This window comes from Passer domesticus, chromosome 1, assembly GCF_036417665.1.
Source record: "Passer domesticus isolate bPasDom1 chromosome 1, bPasDom1.hap1, whole genome shotgun sequence".
Taxonomy (NCBI): Eukaryota; Metazoa; Chordata; class Aves; order Passeriformes; family Passeridae; genus Passer; species Passer domesticus.
Genome location: NC_087474.1, coordinates 21,513,279 through 21,523,868, shown reverse-complemented (window position 1 = coordinate 21,523,868; position 10,590 = coordinate 21,513,279). Strand labels below are relative to the sequence as shown.

Here is a 10,590-nt window from a genome sequence, read left to right as displayed (position 1 = left end):
TTATAGTTTTCAGATGTTGTTTGATTGATTTGAAGTCTGAATAATTGATATCTGAAATCTGCAAGGCTGTTGACATCTGCTGCTTTGAGACTGAAACACGCTGAATACTACTAATTGTTCATTGAGCTATGGAGCCTCTTATGCAATTAGGCCACGTTTTTTGATGAGAAAATCAATTTTAAATTAAAGGACTGCACTAGGGAAAGGTGTAACTTAAAGGTTCTACCTAAGAGGAAATTGGAAAACTATACTAGAATTGTAGTGCTTTATCATGCAGCAGATCTGAAGAGCTTTTATTCCTGCAATGCAACTCGGTGCCTGAAGGTGAGCTTTTTGCAGAACATGGTAATTCACTTTCAGAAGTTTAGTTACATTATTTTGGAGTTGGTGTGATTGTTGTGCTGGTGATAAGACAGTGTTTGGAGACCACAGAGTATGCATGAATGACAGCAGAAGTATACACAGGACAACTGAACATGATGCTCAGGGGATCTTATTTGATGCACTCACATGTTATTTAACTGCAGAAGTATTTTTTCCTAGTGAAGTACAAATTCATTTTTTGCCAGGAGAGTAAAAGCACTTGGTACAAAGACATCCTGAGGCCATGGTGTTTTCCCCCTCTTTATTCTTATGCTACCAAAGCAGGCAAGCAAGCTCAGACATAGAGCTGCCAACTTGGCTACTCCACTTTGCACCAGCTAGAGCAACCTGAGCTGACATTCTTTCACACCTCTTCTAGCTGATGCTGACTCTCCTTTTCACCCTTTGCTTGGCTTCTAGGTGGGTGTGAGATGCCTCTGTTTCGTGTCAGGTGAAGGTGTGGAAGTCGGCTAAGTATTAGGTTTATAAACTCCTTAGTCAATCCTCCTATGCTCTGTCTGAAGATAGCAAATAATCTTCTTTTCAATTACTATCATTGCTTAATCTGGCTTGGTTTGACTGTGTTAACTGATGAGTTCACACTGATACATTAAGACTCATATTTAGGCTGAGCTGCTTGAATCCTTGCCTGTAGTCATGGACAGATGGACTGGTGATGGACAGATGTATCAATGTCCAATACTCATAAGATGATCCCCTCACGGTGTCAGAGATAGTGACCTTTCCAGGAATAGAATGTGTCTCACTCACATGTAATCTACTTAATCTTCTGAGAAGAGGAAATATAGTGATGATGTGAAAAGGTTGAAATGCATCCTTTCCGTCAAAGCATTGGTTGGCTTGAGACAGAAATAGTTATGTATTTATAAAAAACTTGAGTAGTACATAAATACAGGCATATCTGTGCACATGCAAGTATGAAGCATTTAGATTATGTGCCCTTTCATTTCCCAAGCATAGCAAGCAGTAAGTGTTAGAGAAAGCTTTTTGTTCCTCCTAAACTTAACAGAGAAAACACTCATCTCCTTGGCAAAAAAAAAAAAGAAAAAAAAAAAGAAAAAAAGAGAGGCATTATTTTAATTTGTCTCATTGACAGTGCTTTCAATTAATTATGCAAATTTCCTGAAACCAAATGAAAATAAGAATGCTGCAAAGACCCTTCAGTTCAGTTCAGTTCAGTTCAGTTCAGTTCAGTTCAGTTCAGTTCAGTTCAGTATCTTCTGCTTTAAAAAGTCTGCCAAGGACTTTTTGTTAGATATTATTACAATAAAGATTTCAGCATAGAATTCACATGGTATTATCTTTATATTTGACATACCTTTTTTATCTAAACCTGTTTTAAATGTAATTTCATGCACTGCATCACATAAAAAGTGTTGCAAAGAGATGCTAAAGGTGTTGTCGTGTGAACTTGATATGCTCTCTTTGGTGGATATTTTCTTACAGACAGATTATTTCTGCGCAATTTGGCTTGGTGAACTACACCGAATTTTGAGTCTTGCAGTCAGAATTCAGTAAGTTGTTATGTGCCTGAAATGTAATAGTCTTGTTAGAGCAAATAAAAGAAATACCACCACTGAAGAGGTGCTATCCTTATTGAGATATGGAAGGCAATGTACCTAATTCTTATATAAATTCCATCACTGGGTCTGCTTTGTGTTTTTTTTTTTTTTGTTTTAATTTCCCCATATTTCTTTTCCAACAATAAGTTTCTTTCATCTCTTCTTTGGTGTACAAAAAGGTGGGAGTGGCTTTATGAGTGGCTTTATCCGACCAAAAGGGCTCTCTCACCCAAAAGTTCCTGTCTACAGTTTGTATATACTTGAGTCCTTGAGCTGCACTAACCCAAATTTGTGGTAACAGATATGATTTACATTTTGTTGTGCTGCTCCAGCTGTGTGCTTAGGGGATTCATTTCAAGGTGATATATATGTTTCTGTCTCACTGTTTTCTGTGGCTTCTAGAATGGGAGGGCAGCTTTAATTTGCTCAGGAGGGGTTGGTAGGGAGGCATAGTGACTCAGTTTCTTATTTGCGCTCTGCATTTCTTTCTTTCCTGAGGTAAAGTGATCGACAGCTTGGGTTACACAAGTTTCTTTGTAGAGAATCATTGACCCACTCTTCCATTTGTGGGCCGTTGGTCTCAACCTTGTCAGGATGTAAACTGATAAAAGTATTTGTGAAGCCCTTATCTGTGTGCTGAATCATTTTTCTTTGTTGTCTTTTAAACTTGGGCCCTCTGATGAAACCCATGGAAAAATGTGGCCACTCTTGCCTAGGGCCATCTCTAGTGCAGGCACAGGGAGCATGGCCTGTAAGGGGAGCATTTCCAACCTGTGCATGGAGAAGCAGCACAGATAGACGAGGAGAGGCCCGAGCTCCTGCTTAGTTGAACCTGGGACCAAGCACAACAGGGGCCTCAGGTTGGTGGCTGGCAGGTCCGGGGGTTATTGTGAGTAAACACTAAAGTAGTTTGTGTAATACACTGAATGTCAAAGAAACCTAGGTGTTCACTGAGAGAGTTTCAAGCCCAAGTGCGTTTAATTTAATGCATTGTTATTCTGTTAGTGAAGTGGATAACTTCCAGCAGCTTGCTTATGTGTCTGCACTTAGCAGTTGTTGCCTTGATCAATTCAAACTTCTAGAATGGCAGTTCTAGTTGTTACTGTGCCTAATCCTGATTCAAGACTGCAAATATTTTTGCTCATTGCATTTTGCTATTTCAGAATATGCCCTGGCCTGCAAGAATTGAAATTCCAAGGAAGCATATTGGAGACCACAAAAGCCTTAATCTTAAACTACATCTCCCTCAAAACCTTCACATAAATTAGGATATGTGTAGATTGTGATAATTTAATATAGAAAGTTGTACTTTCTAGTTTTCAAAATTGGTTCTTTAGAGGTACACTTTTATTTATTCCTGCACTAGCTCAACACCTTGAATAAACCAGAAGTGCCATCAGTTTAAATACAGACATATTTATGTGCTATAATGGATGGTCCCATTACAAAAAAAATCACAATGTGTTTGCAGAAGGGTGGCAGTGGTGATATTCAGAAAGTGATATGGAAAGCATGAGGGAGGAAAGGTTGTACAGAGAATTGTGTAGCTGTGGACAAGTCCTGAAAAGGGGGGGCATGGGTCTGTCCTGAATGAATACTGGCTGAGCATGACTGAATACAAGATACAGGTAGACACTGCCTTATGAAGAAGTAGAATTCCTATAAATAGTTCAGTTGAGGGTGCAGGGAAGACTATTCAGTAGGAAGGTTACAGGTGGGAAGGATGGGAGTCAGGCACAATTTCTGAGTACTCTGTTAAAGAGTAGGACATCTGTATTTCTAAAGCGTCGTGAATGTTCCATGGAAAAACAGAAACACAACAAAAATCATAAGATTAGTCAAATTGTTGGATAATTTATACTTTTTATGATGTGCAACATAGAAAGGCTAGTAAAGCCACTAAAGTGTTAAAACATTTGTCTTGTGCCTTCTGTAGAAGAAAGAATATGTTAAAATTGCAACGTAAAGGTCTTCTTAAACTGGAAATGGAGAGAGAAAAGAGGGAGTCATGATTCCAGGAAGTGCTTTGAATATCAAAGGCAACCCTGAATATTTCATTTGCTTTGAAAGGACACTGATCAAGCTTTGAATGTTTCATTTGCATTAAAAAGGGACAAGAATACACAGCTAAGAGAAATCATCCAGGATTGGAGGAAATCAGCCAGCAGATGGAGTAATTTGATGAATTCTGTATCCTTACCTTCTGCAACAAGAGGTTTGGGTGACTATTATTTCTTGAGCTCCTAAGAAGAAACCATTTTGCTGTTAAAATTTAGATATGCATTATTAAGTGTTTTACAATTTGCAATCCAGTTTAAAAGTTTCTAATTAATTGTGCAAACTTTATCTTCAGAAACTAGAGTTTATTGTGTTTTAAGCTTTCATACTCACATAGTACTATAGGGGAAGTTTGGGTGAAGTTGAGAAATTGGGGATTTATAATCTCTTTAAATGCAAAACCACTTTATATGAAACAACGACCCTGGGACAATCTACACACAAAATAATGTTTTTAAGGAACATGTGTGCTTTTCTGGTAAGCCAGGAGCTTATCTGCAGCCTATTAAATGCAGAAATTGGTCCAATGAACAACCATCCTAAAGGCAGCACACCGTGGAAATATCTTAGCATGAAGTGTGTGGAATGAAGCAAATTCCTGCAAGAGTTTTTCATCTGGTCTACTTGACCTTAGGATCAATTGAATTGGAGCAGAGTCAAACCACAGTAGCTAACCTGACTCTTATCCTCAAATAAGATTGTTTGAAGGTTTGACCTGAAACCATGCCTAAGTCAGAGAGTTCAGTTTGACTGCAGCTTCCAACTTTTATTTTGTAACTCCACCCCTGCCTCTCCCTAAGCCTTTAATGTTGTCTCTTTGCAACCAAAGAACACAAACTTTGTGAAGTCTTTATTTGCAAGGGTCCTCAGGGATTCCAAACATCTGGCATTACTCTCCTCTGTAGATAGGCATAGAATTTGTGAATCTCATTTTTGACAATCTGTCATTTTTTATGAAGAAAAATATTTAAAATAAGTTAAGGAAGTGTGATAGTGGTGAAAACCCCAATAGTGAGTGGGTGCTAATGCAAATCTGCTGGGTAGAATTAGCCATATTATCTCCCAGCTCTCCTCAAAGACATTTTGGTAAGCAAAACCGGAATTTATAACAGAGTTGTAACAATTAACAAAGTTGAAGAACCTCATTACAGAAGTTTGGAAGCTACCTGTGAATGGCACAAATTACTGCTCAATTTATTAGACTTATTATGACACAAAGGTTTTTGCCAGAGCCCTTGGCTTGTAAACTGATAAAACCCTCAAACCTCTTATAACTCTAATTGGACACATAAATCAGGTCAAATTTATTCTGTTTTGGCAAGAGATGGACAACTCATAAATACAATTCTAATTGTGCTTTGCAGGTATTTGAAGGAATGCGTTGTAGCATTTCTGCTGGGCACTAAAAAAAGATGGGGTTGGTTGGGATTTTTTCCTAACTCTTGAAGGGTTAGTGCACCTTTTAAGAATCAGATTAAATTGTTGAATATTAACCCCTCATTTGGGCAAATAATAAATAATTAGATTTCAGAATATTTTTCATTGAAGAGGGAAAGTCTTTGCTGGTCTTCCATATTCTGTTGTTTTCTGTAAGTTGTATCATGCATGCAACAAATTAAAAAGTTTTTGCAGATGTTGTTTGGTTCTAAAACACATAAAGATTTGCTTTCAAATTATGAGAATGCATAGAGAACTGTGTACCTAACATATGTGCAAAAGTCGTAGAAAATTCTTTGCCATGGGATAGATTGAATACAATTTTTAGGTTTAGCAAATGACATTGAAATATCTAGGATATTAATGCTGGGACGTAAAAATAGCTGAATGTGCTGGCTTGGGCTGGGGTAGAATTATTTTTCGCCACAGTAGCTGGTGTGGATTCCATTTTGGATTTGTGGTAGGAAAACTGCTGGTAATACAGAGGGGTTTTTTTGCTGTTAATGAGGAGTGCTTTCACAGTGTCAAGGTCTTTTCTGCTCCTCACCCCACCTTTGGGTGGGTTTGGGTTGCACAAGGAATCAGGCGGGGGCACACGACAGGACAACTGACCCAAATGACCCAGTGGACATCACAGACCATATTGTGTCATCCTTAGCATATAAGTTTGGGGGAAGAGAAGGAAGCCACTATGCAGGAGACACTATCTGTGCACTTTTAACATCTAAAATTCCAACGCTTAGCAATAACTGAAGTATCTCTGCAATAGAAACCCTGTTTTTAGCACAAATCCAAAATGCAGCTCCATGATGGCTACTGCGAAGAAAATTAACTTCACCCCAGCAAAACCAGCACACAAAATCAATGCCATTATTGCACTAAGCACTGAGAGTTGGTTAATAAAAGTATTTCCTTTCAGACTCTCTAAGAAAAGAAAGATGGAAATTATTATTTCTACCAAGATTAAGTAAGCCTTAGGGAGATTCCTACCTCTATAGTAATTGCCAAAAATGGGGGTACTCCTAAAAATGAGAACCACCTTCTTACCCTTACCCTGACACTATTTGGCTGCTAAAGCTGTAGTGGTATCATATTTGTATTAAACCAGGACATACAATGTCTACTTTCTATCACAAATGAAATGCCATTGTGCCCTAATTTCAATGGTTCTGGACATTGAATTTTAGGTAATCTGCAGCATTCATTGTGTATTGGATATTCATTTAGATAAAGGCCAGCTTAGAGGATCAGCATCAATTTAGGCTTCATCCCATGTTGAGAAAGTTTCAAGCTAAAAATTGAAGAGAAAGGTTCAGAAAAGACCGGCTGCCTGACATGCATATATACACCTCCAGAAATATCTCTGTTAGTAACCGAGGCCTGGATTCCACCTATCTTGAGCTGCCAAGAAGTCTAGCATGTTCTTAAATAAGGTGATATGTTTAGATATGTCACATCAGAATGAAGTCCCAAAATATTTATGTCACTGTAATACCCAAATCCTCCTCTTCCTGAAAGTCTGTTTATACAGACTGCTAACCACGCAGTGTGTTAGTTTCCACTGGCACACCCAAGTTCACACAGGCAAATATTATAAAATTATAAAAATATACTTAAATAGAAGGAATTTAATGTATTATAAAATTATATATATATGGATTATTTATATGTACACATGTGCACATGCACCAGTAGACAGAGACACACATAAAGTTATAAAATGTAACAAGAACTGGGAGGAAACGCGTCACTCTCTTAGAATGAAAAAGAGCAAAATAGATAAAATGAGCATTCGTTTTATATATATATAAAAATATATATAAATATTTATATATTATATATATATATATAAAAATATATATATATATATATATAACGAGCATTGACTGTTTTATATATATATATATATATATATATATAAAATTAAATTTTAACAGAAACAATCTTTTAATGCCTTGGCCATTTCAGAGACCTTAAGAAATAGAAGTTGAACCAACTGACATTGAAGATGTTGAAGAAGAAATATCAGGTAGGTTTTTGTTCAAGTCATGTCTTCCCAAAGTTCAAGTCTGATACAAGTGTGATTCTGATACACTTAGTTGACCTTAATAAATGGTGTTTCTACACAGTGCAGAACAGGCAATTTACTAAAGTTTTGGAGATTTTCAGATATGAAAAAGAATACTGAATAAAAAGCACTTGTTAAGGAATCTTAGTCTCCTTGAATTTGTTAAATGGATTTCCTAGTTAGAGACTTAGACAAACAGCTGGAGTTAAATCCATATATTTATTTTCTGTATTATTTTCCTCTCTTTGCATATTTTTCTCTCTGACTTTATTTGCCCTATTTTTGTGTGTTTATTTGCCCTGTGTTTGTTTCAGTGTGTGTCATATTAATCAGTGCAGAGGAACTACTGTGTTCTGTGTTCAATATACAGGCATCCAATCACTGAGAGAATGTTTTCATCTCTTCTCATGTTTAAGATTTTTTTTCTTGTGTTGACACAATTTGTTTGGTTTGATTAAAAAAACAAAGATAAAACAGAGGAAAGCTAAAAGTGTTTAATAAATAATTAAGGGGATATGTTGGCAATCTTTTGACAGACAGAAAAGGAAATACATGAAGAATTTTAAATGAAAATAAAACCCCAGCAGGACATGTAGACAATGGTTTTTGAAATATGCCACAGGTACTTTATACATTACACTTAAAAAAAATGGTTTGGTTAATACCCAGAGGATGCCAAAAATATATTTTTGGTTGGCAGATTCACAAAGTGCTCTGTTAATTGAATGGGAATTTAATGTTAACCTCACAAAGTTTGCAAGTAATTTTCCTGACACAACATAATAGTATTTTTAGGAGGAAATACTAAGAAAGCACTGGCTGGTAAGTTCCAACTGAGTCTTAGAATTAAAAGTGTCTGAAGTGTCAGAATTTTTAAAACATGAGTTTCCTGTTACCCCATGTGTGTAAGCCTTATTCTCTTTCAAATGTAAATACTTCCTTTCTAGATTTTAAAGACTTAATCAGTTGTCCTTGTGGAGATAAAGTTCTTATTTGTAGACATAGTGACCCTTAGATGAGATGGGTGCAGTATGATCTCCAAGTTTACCTGAAGTAGGCAGCAGCTATCCAACAGCATTGTACCCTCATATCTTTAACCAGAATTTGATTTGAAGGATATATTTGTATTCTGAATGTAACCATCTGCTCCATAGACAAAACCTGTCCTAATTTCCTAATTAAATGTGTTCATAACCACATTTATACATTTATCCCAGAGCACTTGTTGCATTTTGTCCAAATTAATTATTCTTTTCCCTGGTGTTTATCCTTCTAATGTAGAGACCCATCTTATTCGCTCACTTTCATTTTGCTAAGATAAACAGGCCAAATCCTTATAGTATTCACTGTAGTACTTGTTTCTCTAGCCTCCAAATCATCTCAGCATCCTTCCAGTCTGAGTTCCCATTTTTTGAAAAGAAAGATGTACACCTAGATAAGTTCTCTGTGAGATCTGGTAATATAGCAGTCATCTTTCATATTCCCACAGGAGTACAGACTTCACTTGATATAACCTAAGATCATATCTGTGCTTTCCATGAAGGCATTGCAGCAGTAGGCAAATTGTATCTAAAACTAACCAACAGTTCAAGACTGCAGTGCTCTTTTCCTTCCTCATCAGCATTTCCCTGCCAATGACTTCCCAGGTTATGGCAGAAATCCTTGCTATATGCCCTGATTGTGGGTCTTTGTACCTTTTCCTATATAAATTCCTATATAAATTTCCTGTATAAATTCCTGTTTGTTTCCCAGTACATCATTTCTTCCCATGCAAGTTTAGAGTCATCTAACCATGTAAATTTTTAAATTATTCTACTGTTAATCTCACCATGTTGTGGTCATTAATGGTGACTGTTTATTGAAAAACTCCACTACAATGAAACTGTTCCTTTCAGAACAACTGATTATTTAATTTCAGTTTTGCCAACCTTCAATTCTTGTAGTCCCAGCCTTTATTTTAATTGATGATTTCTCATAGCATGAGCACAGGAAAATTTCTTGAAGACAACATATCCATTTCAGTCTTAAAAATCAGTTATCTTGTTGAAGAAGGGAGCTGGCATGATTTGCCATTAGTACATTCAAGCAGGATTTTATACCACATTTGATTTTGCTTCAAGTCTTATTTTTTAGTAAAGATGTATAGGATGTATAGGATGTATAGGATGTCTCTGATTTTGGACCTATAAAACACCTTGAGTTCTGTATGGTTGTCATTACTGCTTATCTAGAGGATTCTCTGGTCTTTGTCCCAGTGTGGTCCATGGAGATCATACAGCTTGGATGCTGTGCTCCTTGCTCTCTGAATTTTGTCCAAAATCAAGGTCACATTAACTCGCCTCAGTGTTCGCTCCAAAACAACTTTTTTTTTTTTTTTTTTAGAGGTTGAGGGGTTTTTCTTCTTACAAGGAGTTAAATGGGACCAGAAAGAAACGATTCTGAGACTCTCTTTCCTAGCTGTCCTAGCTGGATACTAGTTTTTGGAGTGCTGCTATTCAAAAATTTACTTAATAGATTGTAGAAATGCAAGAGAAACCATGACAATGAGAGCTTACTGAATTCTATTTGAACAGACTTTCAATTAAATATTGTTATGAAAACATTTCCTCCTCATTTTTCAGTTAGTAACTTTCAGTCTTTCTCATACCATCTGATGTCTGCTAAGATCTTTAGTTCCCAGGCCATTTCCAGTCTCTCTTCTCAATATAATTTCTTTTAAGCTTCTTTTCCCACTTCAAGATCAAGAAACATTCCTATATCCCAGTTTACTGTGTTATAGTAACTCCTACATGCTCTCAGTTTTCCAGGAATACCATTGCTCTCTGGTTTTTGTCTTATTGGACTGCTGGGCAAACAGAAATTCAGACCTCTCCAGAAATATGTGGAGTTTGTTCCATTACCTATAATCCGTTCTTGGAGATGGGTGTTATAACAGACACTGTATGTGAAGTCCAAAATCAGACAGTGTGACTCCTGTGGATAGACTTCAGCTGTTCATACCCCGATCACCTGCTGCATATTGTTTTGCTGTCTTTGTACATTTCTGGGAACAGAACTGGAATAAAACCCTGTTTTTATGGC

The 10,590-nt window shown here is 36.7% G+C and overlaps 1 long non-coding RNA gene across 1 annotated transcript; it reads left to right on the top strand.

The window, feature by feature from the left end:
- Positions 1–2,743: 2,743 nt before the first annotated feature.
- LOC135287242 (uncharacterized) lies at positions 2,744–7,472 on the top strand. The gene is made up of 3 exons (XR_010351046.1): positions 2,744–2,806; positions 4,058–4,161; positions 7,410–7,472. It is a non-coding gene; the product is annotated as an uncharacterized LOC135287242 (long non-coding RNA).
- The last annotated feature ends 3,118 nt before the right edge of the window (positions 7,473–10,590 follow it).